The sequence below is a fragment of the Hyperolius riggenbachi genome, chromosome 9 (genome assembly GCF_040937935.1).
Source record: "Hyperolius riggenbachi isolate aHypRig1 chromosome 9, aHypRig1.pri, whole genome shotgun sequence".
Classification (NCBI taxonomy): domain Eukaryota; kingdom Metazoa; phylum Chordata; class Amphibia; order Anura; family Hyperoliidae; genus Hyperolius; species Hyperolius riggenbachi.
In genome coordinates this window covers 201,636,472-201,662,426 of record NC_090654.1, presented here as the reverse complement: position 1 = coordinate 201,662,426, position 25,955 = coordinate 201,636,472, and positions in this window count along the sequence as shown.

Below are 25,955 nucleotides of genomic sequence, written 5' to 3'. Positions count from 1 at the left end.
AGTGAGAGTATTATACTCACAAACACGGGTAACCACTGTAAATGCAGGTGAGGAGATTAGACCTGTCCTCACTCAGGGTTAAGATGTCGCTCTCTGTAGAAAGGAAGAAAGGTGGGGGTGGGTCCCCTTTCCACTAAGGGTGGACACTATGAATTTGTATGTAAACAGAGGTGCCAGCAGGATAACATCAATCACTAAAAATGTTAATATATGCTGGGAGGCAGTGGTGGACTTACCTCCAAATGCAGACTAGACAACTGTCTGATATAAAGAAATACTTTATATGTACCCCAATAGATGCTTTATTGGGGTACCAATAAAGTATTTATTTATTTATATCAGACATTTGTCTAGTTTGCTTTTGGAGGTAAGTCCACCACTGCCTCCCAGCATATTTTAACATTTTTAGTGATTGCTTTTATCCTGCTGGCACCTCTGTTTACATACAAATTCAATTGAAAAGTGATCGTTATGAGGTTGAAAATCAAAATTCTTTTGATCGCTAAGGGTGGTGGATCAGATGTAATTTCCTCCACTTTCAATCAACTGCAGATGGATTTACTGTTTCTGACCATGTACTTTGACATCGCTCTCACATCAAACTCATTTCCACTTTGAGTGATCAAAACACATACTATATTCAATTGATAGCTTGGATGAAATCTACATGATATCACTACAAGTGAGGTATTTGAATGATTTATTCTTGACCAACATAATATTTTATCATTGAAACAAAAAAATAAATCATTCTATTGATCTATCAGAACTTAATGAATAAATGGCTACTTTAAAGCCTTGCACACATGCTACAGAAAATTAAGCATGTGTACATCTGCCCCCGATCTCCCTTTTTGTCTCACCCAGCAATCAGCCAGGCAAATGAACGCAGTTCATTGTTATACCATTCCATTCCTGCCTTCATCCCCCCTGCATAGCAACAGAACTGGAGGCTAGCAACATGTCTGTAATGGCTCGACCCTGCACTGTTGCTCGAGAGATTGAGTCCAGATTCCTCTCAGGAGAGTCCTCGTTAGAGATGACTCGAACGGTTCGCCGGCGAACGGTTCCCGACGAAGTTTGATGGTTTGCGTTCGCCAGTGAAGCGAACTTTTCCGGAAGTTCGGTTCGCCCCCATAATGCACCATTAGGATCAACTTTGACCCTCTACATCACAGTCAGCAGGCACATTGTAGCCGATCAGGCTACACTCCCTCCTGGAACACACTCCCCCCCTTATAAAAGGCAGGCATCGCCAGCCATTTTACTCACTTGTGTGCCTGCAGTAAATAGAGAAGGGACAGCTGCTGCTGCTGCAGACTCTCATAGGGAAAGATTAGTTAGGCTCTTGTAGGCTTGTTAGCTTGCTCCTTGCTTATTCTTACTGCTAAAATAGAACCCCACAACAGCTCTTTTGAGAGCTAATCTTGTTCTTGTGATCTATTTTTTTTTTCCGTGTGTCCCACTGACACTTGTGTTGCATAGACACCCTTGATAATTCATACTGTGTGTGCCACTGCCAGGTCCAGCACATTCCATGACTACCTGTCTGTGTGTAACAGGTGCACATTGTAATACCCATTACTGCATATACCTACCTACCTGTTGTTCACAGTGCACCCACCTACCTACGTGAGCTGAATGCACGCAGTGTCACTGTGCCTGTCCGCTACCTGTCTGTGTGTGACAGGTGCACATTGTAATACCCATCACTGCATATACCTACCTGTTGTGTTCAGTGCACCCACCTCATCACTGCATATACCTACCTGTTGTGTTCAGTGCACCTACCTACCTACATGAGTGCATGCAGTGTGATATACCACTCCGTGCTTACCTGTTAACTGCACCTGTGTGACTGCACATTGTATTAGTCAAGTCAATGCATACCTTTCACTTCATCCCCCAATATGAACAAAGCAAAAGGCAGAGGCAGGCCACCTGGCAGGTCTGTTTGAGGTCGCGCTGTCGTGATTTCGTGCAGCCCTCGACCAAAGTACAGTGTTCAGAAGAAGGCATGTGCCATCAACCCCCAATATTGTTAGGACGTAGTTGACTATTTAACACAGAACACCTCATCTTGTTCAACTTTCGCACGGAAGTGTGACATATCTTCCTCCTCCTGCTCTGATTATGGCACCCCAAATAACACTCAATCGGCCGCCACCACCAAAGTGCCATCACCCCTGGGCTCAGCGGTGTGGAAATTTTTTGTGTGTCTGCCTCAGTTGAGAGCAATGCCATCTGTACTCTCTGCCACCAAAAATTGAGCCGTGGAAAGACCAAGACCCGCGTAGGGACAACTACCTTACGAAGGCACATGATTACAAAGCACAAACTGCAATGGGATGACCACCTGAGGAAAAGCAGCACACAAAAGCAAAGCCACGCACCGCAGTGGAAGAGACCAGCCCGCAATTTTTTCTCAAAAAAGGCGATACCTAAGCTGTACCGTGATGTTGAAAAGCAAGAGGTGACATCTCTGGCACACAGAGTTGGGTCAAGGGTCCTTCTGACCACGGATGCCTGGTCTGCAAAGCATGCCCAGGCCTGCCTGAAGACTAAGGCCCGGTTCACATTAGCGGTTGTTTGCCAAACGGACCGGATGACCTGACCGGATCCGGACCGGATCCGGATCGGAACCGTACGGTTCTGATCCGGATCCGATCCGGATCCGGTCAGGTTGCATCAGGTGTCCATCAGGATGCGATCCGGATCCGTTTGGCAAAAGAACGTTAAAAACAAAAAAAATGTTGGGGTCTGGGAGGTCAGCAGAAGGGGGACCTGTGGAATCAGGCCCTCTGCTGTTTAGCACTCACCTCCACCTCCGACATGCTGCCAACATCTCCGGATCCGGATCCAGCTGTGCTGCTCCACTCCAAAATGCTTGCCCATGTGTCCCCATCCAATATCGCCGCAACAATCCCCATAGGAAGTGGGGTAGAACATCCGGATTTCTCAGCCAGTGTGTTGTGCGCTCTCCGGTTCCCATTGGTTTGTATTGGCCGGATGGTGCAGTCCGGCTCCGCCCCGGATACGGCTGCCGGAGGAGCCGGATGAAAAAATAGCGCATGTTGGAACGGAGGCCAGAGTCCGGATCCGGCCCGGATCCGGTCCGGCTCCGGTTCGGCAGAACGGACGCATGTGAACGGACGCATAGGCTTTCATTGCTATGCCGTGCGTCCGTTCCGTCCGTTCTGCAAGCGGTGCGGCTCCGGCATGGCGATTCCGGAGGGCCACCGCAAGTGTGAACCGGGCCTTAGTCAGTCCCCACACACAGCATCTCTGCCTGCAAGCCGTGTGACTGACTGCCTTCCCCAAGATTAAGTCAGTCCCCACACACAGCATCTCTGCCTGCATGCCATGTGACTGCCCTCCCCAAGACTAAGTCGCTCTCCACACAGCATATCTGACCGCAGGCTGCTTGACTGCCTTCTCCACCACCACCAACAGGGTCCAGGACTCCAGGCAGATTCCTGAATTTTTAAGGCCGCTGCTACATGCCTGCCTAATTTTTCTGGCTGCACTGCGGCTGCAACAACAAAACAAAAGGCATGTACATATGCCTATTCCCCTTTGTGATCATTACCTTGCTTCGGTGAGGGGGCTTGCGTATCACAATGAAGCAATGACCGCCGGCTGTATGACTCGGGGGGGGGGGGGGGGGCACACCAAAGATAATAAGGTTGTTGCTTCATTGTGGAAAGACCAAATTTGATCAGCTGGACAGTGTTGTTCTATCATTGAGCTACCATAGCCCGGCGACCATATGGGCTTGAAAACCGCCACGGCCTGCACTCTGGCCATGGTGCGCACCAGTCCAGCATGGCCGTCACTACACAAACAGCTGTTTGCGGTGCGTTACACAGTGAGTTTGGTGTATCAGTGTGAAGCAGTACTCTAATTACACTCCCTGATCGATGTATACACATGCAAGATGTTTTAAAGCACTTTAGGCCTGCAATTTAGATTCAATGTAATTTCTGCCCTTAAAACGCTGCTTTGCGTCTAATCTGGATTTTCCCCCGGGACTTTTGGTGTGTATCCCACTCCGCCATGCCCCCCTCCAGGTGTTAGACCCCTTGAAACATCTTTTCCATCACTTTTGTGGCCAGCATAATTTTTTCTAGTTTTCAAAGTTCGCCTCCCCATTGAAGTCTATTTCGGTTCGCAAAAGTTTGCGCGAACCCAACTTTCGCTGGAGGTTCGCGAACCCGGTTCTTTGTACTTTTTGTACTTTTAGAGAAAATCGATTTTAAATATGCAAAGAAAAATGTTTTTTAAACTGTCATTTTTTTCTTTTAAAACCATTTTTTCTTTGCATTTGTAAAATTGATTTTCTCAAAAACTACAAAGTCTTTTTGGAAAATTGTTTCTTTTGACCTGTACCCACTATTCTCCTTAACATATGTAGCAATTATGGTATCACTACCATGTACATGTACTCACTGCCAAAGTCAGCAGAAAATTACACAAAAATTACACAAAATTTTAGGCAAAATTACGAATCACTATACGAAATCAATTGTATTTACAAATCGTAATTACATATAAGCGTAAATGCAAAAATGTATGCAGAATTTCACGTAATGGTAATTAGCTGATTACGATCATCACTGGGCTCATATGCAATTCACTTTTTCACCTGAGTTATCTCCTAGGCAATAACTTTTATCTTCTTTCTAAACTAACTTTTCAGCATTTTACATTTGAAAAAGTACCTAAAAGTTGGTGAAAAAGTGCTATCAAGTTTATTGAGTGTCTTCTTGCTTGATGGTGGCTTAAAAGGCATTTTGTGACAAGTTGTGAAAATCTCATCTTGGAGAACACTGGAGAAAAAATGAATTGCATATAGCCCCTGGGCCCATATGCAATTAACTTTTTCACCTAAGTTATCTCCTAGGTCCTAAGAGATAATTTTCATCTTCTCTTTAAATTCACTTTTCAGCATTTTATAACTGAAAAAGTACTCTAAATTTGGGGAAAAGGTACTCTCAAATTTCTTTTGAGTATTTTCTAGCTTGCTGGTGGCTTAAAAGGCAATTTATATAACATGTTATGAAAATATCACCTAGGACAGTGAACTGCAAACTTGGCTCTCCAGCTGTTAAGGAACTACAGTACAAGTCCCACAATGCATTGGGGGAGTTTGACAGCCACAGTCATGATTCACAAAGGCAAATGCATTGTGGGACTTGTGGTTCCTTAACAGCTGGAGAGCCAAGTGTGCAGATCACTGACTTGGGAGAAAACTCAGGAGAAAAAGTGAATTGCATATGGGCCCTGGTGTTTACACAAGTAACATAATGTGCAGTGCACACATACCGCGACTTGTGTTATTTACACAAAACAATACACAATAGAGTAAAAATACTCCAACTTTGCACACAGATTGTCCTACTTAATCCTAAATTATTATGCAGTGTAATATGTATGAAGTATTAAAATGCATACAGTGGATACCTTAAGTTTATGGACCTGCAACATGGTCATGTGACCCTTGAGCCTCCCTGGATTGTTTTTTCTTACAATCTGCTAGCATTTTTGTCATCACTCCATGGCAGCCTGCTGTTGGCACTGTACTCCCCTCCACAGTCTCCTACCACCCTCTATTTATATTAGTGGGTGAGGAGTTGAGTGGCAGTTCAACCACATGCCCTTTGGAGTTGTGCGTAGTTATTGGCAGCTTGGCTACACCCCCTACTCTCAGAAGACATCATGTCTTCACCCAAAGAAGACCAATAGTAGCAGTGCAGGTCACATGACCATACTAAGAATTAAGGAATTTGTAATACATATATTTACACATTTATACATTCATTTGTAATACTTTACAAACATTACTTTTCATGGGGTGGATGGGGGGTTAGTGGAATAATAGCAGAAAACTTAAATCAAACCTGAACTGAAAATAACCCTAATTAATTGTATGTGTAGTGCTAATGGTAAACAGAGCATTAGCATAGCACAGAGTCTCATATTTTTATTTTCAGTTTGAGATCTGAATTTGTAAAAACTGAATTCTTATCAGCAGCCATGACAGTCTGATGTAAAATCCACTTCCTTCAGTTGAAAAGCAAACAAAAGTAGTGATCCTTTGAAAATGTTCAGCACTAAAACCTTAAAGAGACTCCGTAACAAAAATTGCATCCTGTTTTTTATCATCCTACAAGTTCCAAAAGCTATTCTAATGTGTTCTGGCTAACTGCAGCACTTTATACTATCACTGTCTCTGTAATAAATCAATGTATCTTTCCCCTGTCAGACTTGTCGGCCTGTGTCTGGAAGGCTGCCAAGTTCTTCAGTGTTGTGGTTCTGCTATGAACTCACCCTTCCAGGCCCCTCTCTGCACACTGCCTGTGTGTTATTTAGATTAGAGCAGCTTCTCTCTTATCTTTTACTAGCTGGATAAATCGTCCTCTGAGCTGGCTGGGCTTTCACATACTGAGGAATTACAAACAAGGGCAAAGCTGTTTGCAGGAAGAAAAGAGCAGCCTGAAACTTCAGTGCATGGGGGAAAGAAACACACAAATGATCTCTTGAGATTCAAAAGGAATGCTGTATACAGCCTGCTTGTGTATGGATGTATTTTCTATGTGTGGACATACTGTACATCAACCTACTTCCTGTTTTGGTGGCCATTTTGTTTGTTTACAAACAAACTTTTTAAAACAGTTGTTAATCACTTTTAATGCGGCGAGGAGCTGCGAAATTGTGACAGAGGGTAATAGGAGATGTCCCCTAACGCACTGGTATGTTTACTTTTGAGCGATTTTAACAATACAGATTCTCTTTAAAGCAGGACTGAAGATTTACTAAAAACAGAGAGTTTCACTTACCTGGGGCTTCTGCCAGCCCCTTGCAGCCATTCTCCCGCTGCGGTGCAGTTTCATTACCGTGAACTTGTAAGTTGATAGCAACTGCGCCTGCGCAGCGCTGGCCATGTGTATCCTTCTTCACGTTCCCATCTTGCAGGATGCTATTGTGGATGGGAACGCAAAGAAGGATATGCATGGCCTGGGCTGCGCAGACGCAGTTGCCGTCGACTCACAAATCGGCGGTAATGAAACTGCACCACATCGTTGGGGACCGGCGTGGGACAGGGCATCTGCAAGAGGCTGGCAGAAGCCCCAGGTAAGTGAAACTCTCTGTTTTTAGTGAATCTTCAGTTCTGCTTTTAGCAGTGCTTCCTCAGGCAGATAAAAGTATTTTGTCTTCTATTTACTTCTTAGGATATTGGACTAAAGTTGGTTTTCTCTTTGACTGCCTCATTTGCATAGATTGATATTTGCATGTGTGCCTGGTGGTATCTGTGTATCCACATACATACTTATGCCTACATAGGATAGCTCACTATGCTTTGGGAAAGTGGTCTTACATGTCTATATTTTCGACAAGTCCTCATACTATCAGGCATTGCAAATGTTAGTAAGGCACCTTTACCGTTCATATCATTTGTTTATATTCCCTTAGCCTGCAAGAAAGAAACCATACCTAAATTAATAATTCATAACCTGTAGATTACAGTCAGTCATTCGAAAACGAGTCCTACTCTTTTGCCAGAAACATCACCCCTGAGTGATGCTGGCCCAAAGGGTGTCAGCAACACTGCAGAAGAAAAGCAAAAAAATATATCGAATCCATTTCAGGCTAAGGAAAAAATTTAGCACCAAGCAATTTGAGACACTTTCGATTGGAGCTACTGCACTATTTCAACAGGACAGGATTCCTTTCCTTGATAAACAATTGCTTGATAGTCATGTAGATAACTCAGTACTGCCGCTGCATAACAATCAGTAAGTAAATCTGCAAAGGCTACCGAGGTTTGAGGCAACAAAGAAATATGTATTTCATATTCATATAGATTATAGCTTCAGAGATGTAATTTGGAGCTAGTCAGGCGTTTAGTGCTTATTTCAGAAATCTCTAGCTTTATCAGTATGAAATGCTATATATTGGAATGTTTTATCCTTTAAATTCCTTTAAAATAAAAAGAACGGAAGGACTGAGGCCCCATAAATTTGAAATTCTTTATTTTATTGCTTCTGGGAAAGAAGATTTCTGCCTGCCTTGAATCTGGTTTTCATACTTCTGTTTGATTACATTAGGGGCTGTCTTGGTAACTTGATGTTGCACAATCCCAGAGGAAGGGAAGGGGTTACTAGCATTTATAAGCGCTCGTTCACACGGGGGGTGTGCTGTGCCCGTGCATTTTACCGCATAGCATGACTTGCTGTCCATAGCTCTGACTCCTAATTAAATGGGGCAGCATGGTGTTGTGTGCCAACATGATACAGCTGTGCCATAAAGCATCACGCAGCAGCATGAGAACATTAACAATAAAATATGTGGTTTATTTAATGTCTCTGTAGATTGTACACTATGTGTGGTACACTGTAACTAATGGCTACACACATGGAGGTCTATTCACTAAAGTGTGATAACTGCTATCACAGCAGTTATTACGCAAGCTGCTGCGCGCAAAGCTTTGGGCGCGCACAGCAATACTTCGCGTGATAACCTTTGCTGATCACGCAAAGTAACACTGTTCATGGGTGCTTCACGTGAAAAGCACCCTTGATCCCGCGATAACCTTCGCTTATCATGCAAAGTAACGATGTTCGCGCGCAAAGGTTTTTGCCTGGCAGCTCGTGTGATAACTGCTGTGATACCAGTTATCACACTTTATTAAATCGACCTCATGGTGTGAATGAGGCCCAGTGAAACGCTCTCTTACCAAAGGGACTGCCATTTTGTAAAATAATCTTTGGTATAAAATAAAGGAACTAAGGTAAAAGCGTGCATGTCGCATAAACACAGTACTGAAATATTCCATTCCATAGGATAGTAACATTGCACAGCTTGGTGCTGTACTGCATCCTGGGAATCTTCAGTAAAATCATTGTGTTAATTATGGTGCACAGGGGCAAGCCCAGACCCTACCCCCAGAGATCTGATGGCCAGAAGCCATGTATTACTTTCTTCTGGCAGTGGCATATCTCCTCCACGCTCATCTTCACTGTACAAACGAACACAGCACCATGTAAGCGTACAGTCAAAAATGGCGTGGGGAAAAAATGGCGTACAGTGCCGCCGATAAATCTTTTAAAACTACACCTGTATATATATAATTTTAAGGATATGCTGTAACTTTAAAACATTATTTAACTTTGGTCTGACCCCCGCCCCTCATGTCCTGCTATGTCCCCCGGTTACTGTCTTCTGCCTCCCCCGCCCCCCTCGCACGTCTAATTTTGTCCCCCAGTGATTTCATCTCTGCCCCGGCCTGGAGTGTAATGCTACAACAATGCTACCTAAGCAGATCTTATGAGCAGCTGGTGAAAGTATCTGCACGCTGCCGCTGGAGACTTTCTGATCCACCAATCACGCGGGGGGCGCTGATCCAGGATTGCCAATCACCGCTACTCATTTCTCTGCTCCGTCTGCTAATTGGACCCAATGCTCCTGCCTCCGAGACCATCGCATCCAATTAGCAGACGGAGCAGAGAAATGAGTAGCGGTGATTGGTGGTTGTGGGGCAGCGCCCCCCGCGTGAATTGTGGATCAGAAAGTCTTCAGTGGCAGCGTGCAGATACATCCACCAGCTGTTCCTAAATTCTGCTTGTGTCGGATTATTGTAGCATTACACTCCAGGCCGGGGCAGAGGATATACACTGGGGGACATATGGGGAGGGGGTTGTTAGAGGATGATCATGGGGGACACAGCTGGAGATTAGGGTCAGAGGAACGATAAAGAACGTTTTAAAGTTGCTACATATCCATAAAACATAAATATCGTTTGACCTGCACAATAATGTGCTGGATCTGGATGTGCGCCCTAATGTAACCCCTTGCAAACGGTAAACATTGTTTACCATTGATTTGAATGGCGGCGCCATAATGGCCAGACCAGAGCTGTGCGCCATATTTTCCTGACCCGCCATGTGAATATCTCCTTCTTGTCACATGACATACAGGGACGGGAGCTGCAAAGTGCTGTACAGTGCTTGAACAGTGAAGAGAAGTGCGGAGGAGTTGTCCCACCATCAAACACTGGCAATGTATGGCTCTGCTGCCACTGATGCTCTGCATTTACACAGGAGCACCCCTCATGATGAAGAGGGTCATGGGGACTGTTACACCCATGATGTTGCAATATGCAAGTACTTGCTTTGATGCAGCTTTCAGAGCACCTGTAATGACTCATGAAACACAGAAAAATATTAAAGATACTCATTTTTATATTACTTAACCTGGTTTTAGTATCAGAAATACTTCTTAGAATTACATATTGCTGTATTGGTATGTAGCTCCGCCCTCCCAGTGATGTTTAGGATAGGCTTGATGTTACATAGCTTTCTACCCCAGAGCACTTTAAGAGATAAACTGATGTTACTGCTCACTTCCCACATGGGGAAAAAAAATCCCAAAGTAATGCACCTTTCCAGGAGTAAAGATGTTGGCATCTCTAATGTATATCATGAACAGGTAAGATTTTGTCATGGGCAAACATTGACTAAGTTTATAAATGAACAATGTAAAAAATAAGCAATTTTATTAAGTTATATTTAGTTCCTCTTTAAAGGGACACTTAAGGCAAACCCCCCCAAAAAATGAGTTTTACTCACCTGGGGCTTCTACCAGCCCCCTGCAGCTGTACCGTGCCCACACAGTCTCGCTCGGATGCTCCTGTCCCCCGCTGGCAGCCACTTCCGTTTTCGGTGACAGGCGGCAACAGGCCTGGGAACGCGAGTGATTCTTTGCATTCCTGGCCGCAATAGCAGTATAGAGGATGCTTCTACGGCCAGGAACGCGAAGAATCACTCTCGTTTCCAGGCCTGTCGGCGACAAATGGAAGTGACTGCCGGCGGGGGACAGGAGCATTGCAGCAAGACTGTGTGGGCATGGGACAGTAAAACTCATTTTTTTGTGACCCTTAAAGTAGCAACAATCTTAGCATTCTGGGAAACAATCCACAGGTAAGATTGGGGTTGACATTCTAAAAGAACCCATACACAAAGGGAGTAGAAGGAGTCATTTCTGAGTTTCTTTGAAAGGTGTTACATTATCTGCCCAAACACTGACCAGCGATTTCCTATACATTTCAGCTTGAAATCTATTGGAAATTGCCCTCGTGCCACCACCTGCTGGGTCCCCCAGGTGTAAAGTGTTTGCTCCCTGTGCCTGTGCTCTGTGTTTTAAAATCTCACCCCCCTCCACTGCCGTGATTCCTGGACTCAGCGCATAATGGGCCTGATTTATCAAGCTGCACTGCCAAAGCTAAGGAGCATGCGTTCCTTAGTTATGCACATTGCTTCCTTAGCAACGCGCATAACATTAACTGCGGGCAATCCTGCTTCTGTGAAGTATCGCTACCGCAATACTTTACTCGCGACTGCTACTGTTTTCATTTACATTTTTACAAGTAAGTTAACACAGTATCAACCGCGAGTGAACTATCGCAGTAGGGCGTGCATAGCGTGCACTGCAGCACATTAAGCTGCACTGCTTTAGCAGCGCAGCTTGTTGAATCAGGCCCATTGTGATGGCACAAATCCGTCATGCGGTACAGGCACTCATGGTGACAGCAGACAATGGATGAGGCCAGGAGTCATGCCGGTGGAGAGCTGGAACTTGAAAACACAGACTTATCCATGCAGAACACCAGCAGTTTTCTGCCATTAGTTTTCCTGCGGGTTTCCCTGCTTTGTGTTTTTTTCAGGTGTGTTTTATGTGTTTTTTCATGCGTTTCTGTTAGGCATTTTTAATGAATAATCATATCAGTGAAGTGAAATTCTAATAATTTACCCCCTTTAAAGAAAAAAAAAAAAAAGTCATCAAAAACCGTGGATCGCGTTAGTTTTCATTTACCATAGGAAAGCTTTGCTTTTCTCACAACCCATGCAATAAGAATGAACTGGCTGAGCGTTTTTTTTTTCCAGCACCTAAAAACGAAAGATCATTGAGTTTTATGTGGTCCATAGAGTAACAATATGTGCAATTCTGCATGCATTTTCCGCACTTTGGGAAAACGTATGCAATTCTTATAAGTATGGCCCTAGCCTCAATCTGTGCAATTCTGTTCCAGTCCTGTCCTGTCCTGTACGTTTTGTATCAGTTTTTGTATGGCTAGGTTCACACATGAAAAGTGTACAGTTCCAATCCTGTAAAACTGATAGAAAACTGATGCAAAACTGACAGGACAGGATTGAAACAGAACTGTATTGTACAGCTTTTTTTGTGTAAACCAATCGACATTCCCCAGAGCAGGCTTTCTCAACCAGGGTTCCTTGAGGACTCTGCAGGGGTTCCTTGGAATTTTCCCCCATCGTGGAGGAAGTATAATAGAGCACCTTATAATAGGGGGTAGTGTAAAAAGAAGCACTAAATTGGGGACAGAATAATAATGAGCAGAGTATAATGAGTGGCAGTGTAATAGGAGTTAGTGAAATTAACAGCCTCGCCTACTTTTAAAGACCATGCCTCTTGAAAAATAAAGAGTTTCCTCGAGATTTAAAATTTGTTTGCAGAGGTTCCTTGCGATCGAAAAGTTATTTGCAGGGTTCCTCCAGGGTAAAAAGGGTGAGAAAGGCTGCCCCAGAGTGTTGAGTGCACTAGGAAAAATAGGCTAGATCCATATGGGCCCAGTACTGATACTCAGGGAAGTGAAAAACAGAACAGAAACCTGGGCCCCCATTCCAATCCTTTTTTATCCTATGTTTTCTCCTAGGTGACATTTCCACACTTATCAAAATAATACCTTTTAAGCCAGGAGCAAGCAAAACAATACCTAGAATAATTTTGCCAATACTTTTTAACTTCATCTGTGTTACTATTTCAATTGAAAAAGGCTTAAAAGTAATTTTGAAGAGCAGATTAAAATATATATATATACATCATAGGAGAAAACGTAGGAGAAAAGGTGGTTTGAATAAGGTTATTGGAGTCAAGAGTGGTGGTGGAGATCTCCAAAGGATAAAAACAATAAAGTGAATTAAAAGCAATGGCAATTCCTACACTCATTATAGAGTACCAGCAGCCACTTAGTAATGCATTCAAGCAATACATTGTTCAATAACCCTGCTCAAGTCACTATCCTTCAGATGATCTCTTTTTATATGAATGGGTATCAAAATAAGTATATAAAGTAACCTTGAATAGTAAGCCAAATAGAAGATAAACACAATTCTAACTGGCCAGTCTAACAAAGTTGATAATTGGAGAGAATCTACCTATTCGGGTTAAATGACATAAAAGGCCCTGAACAATATAAACTAATACTGCTCCAACTGTGCAGAACATTTGCAAAACATCCAGTTATGATGATCCCATTATGAGGGAATACCATAGAACACTAAGGGCTCTTTCTGGAATCTTTTTTTTCTTTCTTTATTTTTAGATACATTTGTCAGTTAAAGCGATATGAAAGTTGCCATGGCCCATGGACAGTGGTGTTTCCGAGTCCAAGGTATGTTGGTATATTAAAGAAGCCTCCAAGGAGTCTCAAAAGAGGGCCTCAAAGTCCTTTATGCTTTCGTGTAGAATAATTTCACACAGAAAGAAAACCACTGGGCGTTTGTACATTACACACCAAGTGGGGCACTCCTTCCTTACTGGGGCAATGCTACTGCACTGAGTCTTTACTGGGTCCATGATATCAAAAGATGAAGAATCAGAAGAAATACCATGCTACAATGGTTAGTGAATATTCAACAGAAAATCTGTAGGTTCAGAAGTGAAATGTTGAGGTGTCCTCAAAGAGGAACTTTAGTGAAAAGGGGAATAAAAACAAATCAATACACTGCAAAGTGAGAAGTGAAAAAATAGAAGAGTTCAAGAAAGATTGATATTCGCCAACTGTCGTTATCTATACCCACATCCCCTAACAATGCAATAAATTAAAAGGTTGATTTTTTGGAAGCAGGAAATTTGGGCGCATGAGGCAAATGGACAAAAAGGGTGCCACCATTTACTCCCATAATAAATATAATTTGATGGGCGCCGAACAGGAAAAAAGGGCGCCGGAGATTATTAACGGTTTCAAACGGCGCCCAGAGATTTTTAATGTTTTCTACACGGCGCTTGTGATAATTTAAGTTTACAAAATGCGCCGTGACGAATAACGTTTACAAAAATACTTAAAATATTTATCGTATGTAACTAAAACATTGTTTAAAATGTTATCCCTTACTGTTTGTAAAACATTAATATTCAAAAAATAAAGCGATCAGTACGTAACGTAAATTGTAATATATTTTTTACAGTCACTATTTGTAAAACATTATTCTCCACACAATAAAGCGATCACTAAGGGGTGTTTTAGGGTTAGGCACCACCAGGGGAGATTTAGGGTTAGGCACCACCAGGGGGGTCTTAGGGTTAGGCACTACCAGGGGGTCTTAGGGTTAGGCACCACCAGGGGGGTCTTAGGGTTAGGCACTACCAGGGGGTCTTAAGGTTAGGCACCACCAGGGTAGAATTACGGTTAGGCACCACCAGGGGGTCTTAGGGTTAGGCACCACCAGGGGGGGTCTTAGGGTTAGGCACCACCAGGGGAGATTTAGGGTTAGGCATCACCATGTGGGTCTTAGGGTTAGGCACCACCAAGGGAGATTTAGGGTTAGGCATCACCAGGGTGTTCTTAGGGTTAGGCACCACCAGGGGGGGGGGATCTAAGGGTTAGGGATAGGTACAGGGAGGGCTCTGTGTGAGAGTAGGGTTAGGTTTAGTTGTAGTAAATTGTTAGCAATATTTACTAATGTTTTACAACAGTTATTAAGAACACACTTATATATTTTTTTACATCATTATAAACAAGATTTTCAGATTTTATTATATGAAGAAACGATAAATGAAGGTTATTCACAATAATATACAATTATAACGATTAAACATATATTATCGTTTGTTTTAACAAATGTAATTATAAGTTTCACTTTTAAAACAGGGAAGATTATCGTTTTCACAATTTACGATTTCATACACATTATTAAATGTTTTTTAATTTTTAAAACATTATTTGTAAACGAAATACAAGACAATATTTTTATAAATGCTATTACCACTTATCGTTTACACCCCACACCCTTTTCTCCCAACGCCCTTTTTGCATGTACGCAAATTTATAGATATACATATGCACAGAGGGAGATACTAGTTTCTTGGCAGTTGGAAACAGCTGTTATTTCCTACAATGCAACAAGGCTTACAGACAGAAAACTGTAAGGACCTAGGACCTGACATCACAGTGTGGAAGGGGTTTCACCACAATATCAGCAATGCAGACCTCCCTAATAATCTAGTCGAGAAAAGGTAAAGCTTTGTCATGGGAAAAGGGGTATCAGCTACTGATTGGGATGAAGTTAAATCCTTGATTAGAGTTACAATTTAAGAGCAGAATATAGTTCTGAAAATGTATTTATTCTTTGAAGTACAGTAGCCTCAACTTAAGTCATGACATCATCAAATCACGAATACTGAAAAGGCACTATACCCACAGAAGCTGGACCTTGGCAGCGACAGAGTTCCTGGTAGCCTTGGCACTATAGGAATTTAAACCAGCCATACCTACCTCGAGCATCTGTGCATGCGCAGAAACACCGACCCACTGATGGGTCACAAGCCTTACGGGCAGCCAGCAGGACACCAGGCAGCACCAGAGTTGCAGCGAGGGACCCAGAAGACTTCAAGACGCTAGAAGAAACCATGGGTGAGTAAAGACAGATTTACATTTTCACCTCGGGAGTCCTTTATAAGGACAGATACAGTAACACCTTTTTTAACTCTGTTTTCATCTAAAATATTAGCTACTGCGCACCAACTGCATTTGTCTATTGTATAAAAAACATTCAACTGAGAACAGTACATTGCTAAAAAAAATTATGTCTACTTAAAGACTGCTCTACCCACCTGTACAAAGAAATCACTTTCCCCATATTATTTGTACCTCGCAGATGCTGTAATGTATGGTCATATTATGCAAATGCACAATCAAACAATAGAGATGTGGGACGCCCATCAAGCGAGCTGCCAAACCTGCCGCTATTCATTTATATTCCCATTTCCCAAGCTGCTTATTATAAGGAAGGGTGTTTAGTCTCATTATCTGGACTGAAACAATTAAGCTGTCCAACCACAAGTAATCTCTCACAGGTCAATCTTGCTCTAAATTTTTAAAAAGGAATGAGAGCTGGAGATGTTACCTTTGTATTTCCTCTAGAGTACCCTGCCTCCATCATGGAAATGTTTTCCATAACCCACACAAATGAATTGACTAATTAAGTGGACTATGGAACAAATAGCGTAGCCGGTGCCTGTGCTATGCATTATGCAGGAAGCAGATCAGCTTTTTTTTTTTTTATTATTATTATTATGCTGAATAGAAAATATTTAAAGCACACCTGAACTGAAAATAAACTGATGAGATTTACAATTGTAGCTGCACTTCTACTAGTCATGAATAGAATTTGTCTTAGTCTCACTGGTTGATTTGTGTTTAAAAACCACAATAACAGATTAAACTTTGTATTGTCTCAAACGGAATGAAGGCAGTTTTTAGATATTTTACATTACCCATATTGAACTATTGACCTTTTTTATCTATTCCCTTCACTCGCAATTGTCTCTCTGACAGAGAGAAACACATAGGACAGAGTAAGGGTGAGAGACACAGGGCAGAGGGAATGGGACACAACACCAACACTGGTGAGAGGTACCTGACCAGGATTGCAATGTTCTATTTTGCAGGGCCATATTGAGGTAATACACAGACATATTTCACTGTGGAGGAAAGGCGGGGTAAAGAGGAGAGAAGATACCAGGGAGAGAGGGTGAGAAAGACATGGGGGAGAGCAAGACACACTTCATTGAGAAATGGAAGTAATTGGATTTAAGAGGACTATCACATGGGCAGCCCGAGACCTGGAAGTATTAAGCTGGCTTATGCATCCACATCTCCCTCAGTGCTTCCTCTGCTATCTCTTTTATATAATTTGCCTGTGTCTCTGCATCCTGCTTTGTCCCTGTGCCGATGCTTTTTTGCACTGCGCATGTGCAGGGAGGGACGCAGAGACACAGGGAGGGAATGATGGGCGGCAGAGGAGGATGGGTCCTGCGGATCAGTTCATTTCGGCGTGCGGCTCTGATAGCAATGTTATGCTGCGAGGGGCGCGTAGTAGTAATTCGAGGGTCCGGTGGCTGCAAGACCCCGAGTTGCGACAACTCGGAGGAGGAATGGTATTTTATGCTGCCTCTGAGTTTTGCGACAGCGGTGAGAGCCGTCATTCAGCTCTCTCCGCACCGAACTGAGTGGCGCCGAGTTAATATGTACTTGGGTCCTGAAGGGGGGTGGGCCTGTGAGCATGCGGCTGTATGCGCACAGCTAATTTAAAAGAGAGAGAGAGACCAGTGTGGGGTGGGGTGGGGGTGGGCACGGCCACAGCCTAGCGCCCGTTTTTAAACGGGCCTTGGGCCTAGTCACTACAGAAGTCAGCTGATTGTAAGCACTCTTATCAGTATCCACTGGCCTCTGCAGCATATTCAACGGATACAGATAATAATGAGGGCTGCCAACATCTGCAATGAAGGTAGAAGTGAAGCCTTCTACAAGGTCCTGAATTATTTCTTTACTAGCAGAATGGGCACAAGGATGTGCTCATTACCTGGCTCTGTGCTTTGTCACATTCCCTAGAGCTGCTCTATGCTGCTGCTCCATCCAAACTCAACAGGGGCAGGGAAGCATGGTGCTGTGAGCGGCAGGATGCCTGCAGACAGTCTGGTGTCCCAACTAGTACCTGTCCCCAGACACTGCACTACCTCCGGTCTGAGGGGGATTCTGGGCACCAGTAATCCCCCCCCCCCCCCCTTTAAGTTGTCTATGGCTTAGATTTGCAAAACTATCTGCTTGCAAATGTCAGATGCAAATCAGATAGACTAAACAGCAGCCTGTGAGAAACCCACACCCTCCCATTATCCCATCAATACTACTAGTCTTTCACTGTTAGCAAAAAGCTAATCATAGGATTATGTCACTTCCTCTGTGCTGCTGAATCCTGACAGATTATCTGTTTGTGGCCACTGGCCAGCACTGTAGCACAACATCTCTGCAAAAACTCAACATCATTTCAAGTCTAGTTTCTCCCAGCCCAGAGTATAATAAAGCATTTATCTTTCCTTCACTGCCCAGTAGGAACTGCAAAGGTGTAGTGCTGCACCCAAAGAGATATTCTCACTCAGTAGTAGAAACATGTGGGCTTAGACAGGTGATCTGCTTTATATTGAAGGAACTTCCTCCCTACTGGCAAAAATAAAGAAACTTTTCTATGTGTTTATTAATGCAAAGTTACCATCATATTTATTCATAATTTATGAAACGTTAACCCATAGCTTTTTACCAATTTTTCAGGTACCAAACTCTGTACACTGTTTAGATGAGTTGATGAATGGAAATTTAAAATGAGAAAACCTCAATCCTTTCATTTTGACTCTATATGAAGAATTAATGGCAAACAAATATATCAGTGTGCTTTTTATTTTTATGTGCATATAAAACACTGTTGTAATGAATAGCGGAGATGCCGCCGCATGGGCAAGCGGCATGGCGGCTATCTCCGCGTCCCATCCGGCGGCTTCTGCCGCGCAGCAACATGATGCTGGTTTGCCTGGTCCTTCTAGTGCACACAGATGGAGAGCTACGCGCGCGCGTGCCAGGCGACAGGACCTTTATGCTAGTAGAAGGGGAGTCAGCTGATCAGGCCGATCAGCTGACTCCAGCTATGCTCCGGATTGGCTGAGTGACTGGGGCGGCGCTGTGGAGCGCGTTTGGTATATATAGGACTTGCCTGTCAGTTGCAAGTTGTCTGCTGTTGCGAACATTTACGTGTGAGTGCTCAGACCTGAGTCAGATCCCACAGTGTGTTAGAACCAGCCGGAACTGGGAATTCACACTGAGTCAGATACCGTTGATAGATTTAAAGTGTTATTGCTTGCTACTGTTTATGTGTTAGACTAGTTCCCAGGTGTTGAGACCAAGGACCTCACACCTAAGACTAGGAGATTGCTACATTGCTACTGTTTATCTGTTAGATTAGTTCCCAGGTGTTGAGACCAATGACCTCACACCTAAGACTAGGAGATTGCTACATTGCTACTGTTTATCTGTTAGACTAGATCCCAGGTGTTGAGACCAAGGACCTCACACCTAAGACTAGGACTGAGATACGTTACTGTTACCTGTTATGACCTTTGGCTTTCCTGACTACTCTCCTGTTCTCTGATTCGGTACTTCCGCCCATCTGATTACCTGTTGCCAACATTGCCTGTACCTGGATACCGAATCAGTCTTCCGCCTCTGTACTTTATCTGTCCGTGTGTTGCCGACCTGGCTTGTCTGACCTTTCTGGCTGTCACCTAGCCCTTGGGTGATCAGCCTTACTGTACATGTGTGACACTTGCTCTTCAGGTGGTTACTAGCTGCAAAATCAGGCCTATGGTCACCAGCTCCTCTGGAGACCATCTTGCAGCACAGTCAGTGGGTCTCTACCTCTCTAAGGTCCACTGGCTGCAGTGCAGTCTGATTCCCTGCTCCTCAGAGAATCCTTGGCTGCAGTAGTGTCTGTGTCTCCCGATTCTCGGGAGATAACCTCTCCAACTACTGTTGCACCAAACACTATTGGGTGTCCTGTGTCTAGCTATACTAGTATTATTGGTGATTCTGCAGATCACCACATGATCAAGTATAGCATCTGTATTATTGGTGATACTGCAGATCACCAATAATCAGAAAATCTGTGTTGCTGACACCAATCGTTACAACTGTTATCTCAAAGTGTTTGCAACAGAAACTAAATGATGGGAGTGGCAGAATTTGTGATGAATCAAAGTGCAAGTGTTGGGAATAAGCAACAATAGCTTGTGTCTTTTGCAGCAAAATACTCCGACAGTAAGACCAGATTGGGACAGAGCATGTGCCATACATTTTGCATCCATTTGTCTGGCTTTAGTTGGAGCCACGAACAAGGGGCAGAGCAACGGAGGGTAGTCCAGCAAAACAGTGGGACCTACAGTATAAGTTTAGTATTTTTGGTGTACGTTCAGGTGTCCTTTAAGTCTGTGGCCAATTTGGTTCAGCTAGTTATGACAGATACAGAGCAAATTAAAATGCAAGTAATATTTACACATTTCATATAATTTTGGCAAATTGTTTAATTTTTCTATGAATGTAGAGTTACACTTTAAGCGTCAGGTTGGGTTTACTCAGACAGTTGTGAAGCATTGTAGTTACAGCTTCTCAGCTGCCTTTAACCAATCTTCTCCATCTACCTAGGCATTTTCAGATAAAATAATGTAATAAACAAAATTGCTCACTTTTTACAATAGTAATTTAAAAATTACTAGCTGATGGCCTGGCGTTGTCGGGTATGTATTTGGCTGATGTTCGCTCCGCCCACTTTTTCTAACCCTAACACACAATTACTCAATTACTCAATGACCTGGTTTGTGAGCTTTGCGGTCTTTGGCATCAATAATTTGCATTGAAATTAAACAAATCTGATTGGCTGTGGTTCCACCCCTTTTCTGAATTTGAACCCTATTCACCCAAAAACCAACTGTACCAGGTTTGAGGCTTGTGCCATTAACAGAGCAAGAAAAGCAGCAATCAAATATTCCGCTTGAAAATCAATAGGTGAATTTGATTGGATTTTGTAGGCTCCACCCACTTTTCTGATTATTAACCCCAGTCACTCAGTGACCAACTGTGCAAAGTTTGAGAACCCTACCATCAACAGTGTAAGAATGGCTGCAGTTTACATTTTCCAGTGAAATTTGTATTTGTCACCGCCCACTTTTTGGTTATGGGAATAAAAAGTATCCTGTACTTTATTCCAGGTAATGTACTATGTGTGTGCCAAATTTCATTCAAATCCGTTCAGCCATTGTTGTGTGATCGAGTAACAAACATCCAAACATCCAAACATTCAAACTTTCACATTTATTAATCAGCATTTATTAATCAGCATTAGCCCATCTTTCTTCATCCCAATTTACATTCTGTAATGTATCACTGGTGGTGACATCTTTAGTCCTGAAAGCTGATATTTGTGGAATGTTTGTTTACTGGGAGTTCTATGAAAATAAACAGTACGTTCTATGCATAGAGACTGCTTGCTTGGCAGTTTGAAACAGCTGTCCTTTTCCAATGGAACTAGGTTAGCAGGCAGAAAATTGTCAGGGCCCTGGTTAACCAAAATATTAACCATAGAGATGTCCATGATCTATTTGAGAAAAGTTAAATATTCCTTGTTGGAAAGGTGATTTAGCTACTGATTCGGATGAAGTTCAAGCCTGGGTCAAAGTTCCTCTTTAAAGGCATTTACAGGAGGTTGTCACTAAGTTACTAGAGATGTCGTGAACATAAAATTTCCGGTTCGCCAACCTAAACTTACCGCAACCATTTGCGAACAGGTGGACTGCCATAGACTTCAATGGGCAGACAAATTCTAAAACCCAAAAGGACTTTTTCTGGCCACAATAGTGATGAAAAAGTTGCTTCAAAGGGCCTAACACCTGGACCGTGGCAGTGAGCACACCTGTATCCACCAGCTAAAGTCACTGCACTGGACATAGAGAAATGCAATATAACAATATGAAAAGAGAACAAAAATAGCACTTAGTAGAGTACAGAAGTAGCAGCAGTGTGCACAGTGCACACCTGTATCAGACAGTGCACTGTGGACAGTCAGACACACAGAACTGTGATATCACAATAGCAAGAAAACACATTACCAGCCCTTAGAAGGGCTCTTTGGTTGCTCAGGACACTGTACTAACAGCAATAATCTCAGTGGGGACACAGAACAGAGGCGTAACTAATGTTTTCTCTATCACCAGCACAGCTCTATCCCTGATCTCACTCACACAGCACACAGGAAGACTGTAAAATGGCTGCCGTGCTGGCGTTTTTATAGGGGGGGGGGGGGGGTGGTCCGGGAGGGAGTGCTAGCTGATTAGCTGCCATGTGCCTGCTGACTCTGGAGTGAGGGGTCAAAGTTTGGCTCCATGATGATGTATATGAGGCAGGTCGAATGCGCCATGTGTTCACATGCTGACACAGTCGTGAACACGCGTTTTTCGCTGTCCGCCGCCGAATCGTTTGGACCATCATTAGCAGTTACTTTCAAAAGCATAGAACAATGAATTTTGCTGAGGAAGTTTTAGCAACAATTACCTCCTAGAAGCTGCAAACAGTGCCTGTGCAACTAGATCAACTGCAGCATTTCACAAACACTTTCAGATATCTGTAGCAAACTCTTCCAGAGTCAAGCTCATGGTGAACCAGAACTTCTAGGAGTGTGTATGTGTAAGGGGCTACATAGGACCAAAAAGCCCTCTTACTAAAAATGCAATGTAAAACAGAATGTTGCCTTCTTAACACAGAAGGTATTTGTAATTATTCAGATTGGAGTGAGCATATGATGTCTCCCACAATGCATCACTGTTGAAGATCTCTTCTAGGAATGCTTTTGTTAATTCAGCGGTAAAGCAGTCAGTCTGTAGTCAACTACTCTGTATGCTTTAATAAAATCTGCAACAGTCTGTGTGAACCAACACTAAGGTATGTCAGATAATTGTTAAGTGTCTGGTGAACAGACAAGGAGGAAAGGTAGTAGCATATGTTCCCCTTTTTAACCTGCCTGGCGTTCTATTAAGATCGCCAGGGAGGCTGCGGGAGGGTTTTTTTTTAATAAAAAAAAAAACTATTTCATGCAGCCAACTGAAAGTTGGCTGCATGAAAGCCCACTAGAGGGCGCTCCGGAGGCGTTCTTCCGATCGCCTCCGGCGCCCAGAATAAACAAGGAAGGCCGCAATGAGCAGCCTTCCTTGTTTTGCTTACATCGTCGCCATAGCGACGAGCGGAGTGACGTCATCGACGTCAGCCGACGTCCTGACGTCAGCCGCCTCCGATCCAGCCCTTAGCGCTGGCCGGAACTTTTTGTTCCGGCTACGCTGGGCTCAGGCGGCTGGGGGGACCCTTTTTCGCCGGCGCTCGCGGCGGATCGCCGCAGAGCGGCGGCGATCAGGCAGCACACGCGGCTGGCAAAGTGCCGGCTGCGTGTGCTGCTTTTTATTTGAGCCAAATCGGCCCAGCAGGGCCTGAGCGGCAGGCTCCGGCGGTACTGGACGAGCTGAGCTCGTCCAGACCGCCCAGCAGGTTAAAGAATGATAGAATTATTTGGGCTAAATATAATTTTTCATTCATAGAACAGAAGGTATTTGTAATAATTTAGCGTTATGTGAGCAAGTAAGGTCTCCATGATGCATCACTGCCAAATATGCAAACCACCTCTTTATGAACACTTCCAGAACCACTGGTCTAAGTGGACCTCTAGCTTATTAATTTTACAGAGCCACACAGTGGCAGATCCAGCTTCAAATTTGAAAGGGGGTGGGGCACAAAGGGGGCATGATGACTGGCTGGTGGGGCACATTTGGATGACCAAAATCGATGTTTGTATGGTGAGCTTTATATATTTTTTGCCTAAATCAGTTGATAAAATTAAGGCTAACTAGGTCAGCATCAATGGGAGCCAAATGTAACATCACAAACAGAACTCAGAGGCTTTTGAGCAGAGAAGAATGTCCAAATGATGGTGCTATTATTGAAGAAAAGTTACCTACAGATGTACTTAGCTAGTTTTCTGGCATGCTTTAAGCTGGCCATGCACTAGGCCGATTACCCGCCGATCGACAGCAGATTCGATCACTGGGATCGAATCTGCTTTCAAATCGTTCACGCTAAATGCTAAATTTTGATCGATTTCGTCCCGGAATAGATCGGTCCCGTCGATCGCTCCATGCGGGAAATTACCGATCGCCTGCAGGTAGGGAGCGCATCGCTAGCGGCGTATGACCGACGCAGGTATACATTAGCTGAAGCTGGCTCCCGGCATCTTCTCCGCATCACCTCCCGGCTGGCGTCTTCTCCGCATCACCTTCCGCATCACGGCATCCGGCATCCGTGTATGACTTCCTGTGTCACTGCAGTGACAGCGGAAGTACAAATAGAGGGCGCTCTATTTGAACTTCCGCTGTCACTGGAGTAACAGAAAGTTATACGCGGATGCCGTGATGCGGAGAAGATGCCCGGGACCAGGCTTCAGGTAATGTATGCGGGGGGGGGGGGGGGGACAGGCGGCAGCTCAGCAGATGGTGAATCGGTTTCAGGCTGAAATCGATTCACAATCTGTTTGCACTAAAGGCAGCCATACGATCCATCTCTGATCAGATTCGATCAGAGAGGGATCTATCTGTTGGTCGAATCTGATGGCAAATCGACCAGTGTATGGCCACCTTTAATCCTTACTTGCTAGCAAGCCGCTCCTGTGTGGACAGATCACAGACAGATTATTCCAGACGCCAGTCTGTGTCTGATGATGCTACAAGCAAGGGGAGAGGAAAAGGCAGGAAGGAGAGAAAAACTGTGTGTGTAATTCCTTATCTTAGTAGCTAAGCATTGCTGGAGACTAGAGCGTGTATTATACAGACAGGAAGTTTTATTATCTTGATTCAAAACTTCCTGTTTGTAAAATACAAGCTGTAGTTGATTGGCTAATTTAAAAGAAAAACAGAATACTTTCACCTTGAAAGCCTTCTTCAGACTCTATTCCTGTTGTCATCGTAGTAGATGTCATATGCTCACTCCAACCTCAACTATCGCAAATATTTTCTATTTTAAGAAGGCAAACTTTTGTTTTGCTTAATATTTTAGTAAGAGTGCTTTTTGGTCCTTGGTAGCCCATTACACACTCTTAGGAATTCTGGTTCACCATGAGCTTGCTGGGTAGTCTGTATTCATGTTGACTGACAATGTCAGAACATCAGAAAAAGGTAAAGAGATTTTTTTTTTTTTCAAATATAAGTGTCATCCAGATACATTAATTACAAGGGATCTTACAAGGTTTGTGAGGTATTTATGGCAAATAGCTAAGACCCTTAGTTTACTTACCGCCTATATAGATTCAGGCTGAAATGGAAAGTTATGTTTTCTGTACAGTGCCAGAGCCTGGAAACAGTTAACTGTATGTTACTGAGCAGGGGGGAGGGGCACAGTGATTCCCAGCAGGACCAGTGCCCCAGCGTGTCCCAGTGGAGCCACGTCAATCCAACATGCATACAGCTGTTGCTGACTTTATGGTATTCATCATCAGTGCATGGTATGGATTAATATGGCTCTATGGGATAGGGCTTGGACTAGTACTACGGAAAACCCAGATGGCTTATTGTGGAAATGAATAGAGGCGTCAAAAGGATAAAAGTAGCGAAAACAATTTAAAAACCAGGGAAGGCAGTGGTGGACTTACCGCCTCCAAGCAGACACAAAAAAAAGGTTGATAATATATCAACAAGCAAAATATTCATATATATATATTTCAAAAGGTCAAGGCAATGCGTTTCGCAGGTGTGGCCCCGCTTCATCAGGCAATACGGGATAGAGCATACAGCAACAAGTTTCTATGTCTCAGCCTAGCGCCTCTGTGCTCTTCTTAATCCTGAGTGGGGACAGGTCTAATCTCCCCACCTGCATCTACCTGCCTTAGTGGTAACCCATGTTTGTGAGTATAACTTTACATACTTGCCTCTCATTACCCACATCAGTCCAGTACATATTGCACTATATTGGGTTCTCTGTGTTCTCTCTCGTTTTTCTTGTTGCAGATGGCTCATGGTGACCCAGAACAAAACAAAAGTATAAAGGGGTATAAAGAGAGCAAAATGCCCTCTTACTATTTTTTCTTTATGATCTATAAAATTAGGATATTAAGATAGAAAAGATAGAAAAGGTAGAGCTTTGGGAAATGGGTTCAGATTTGGAAATACGGTAATTATTGTATGCCCTTCTTTAATTGTACATTTTTATTGCAGACAACTTTTTCAGTCTGATTTTATCTTTATTAGTG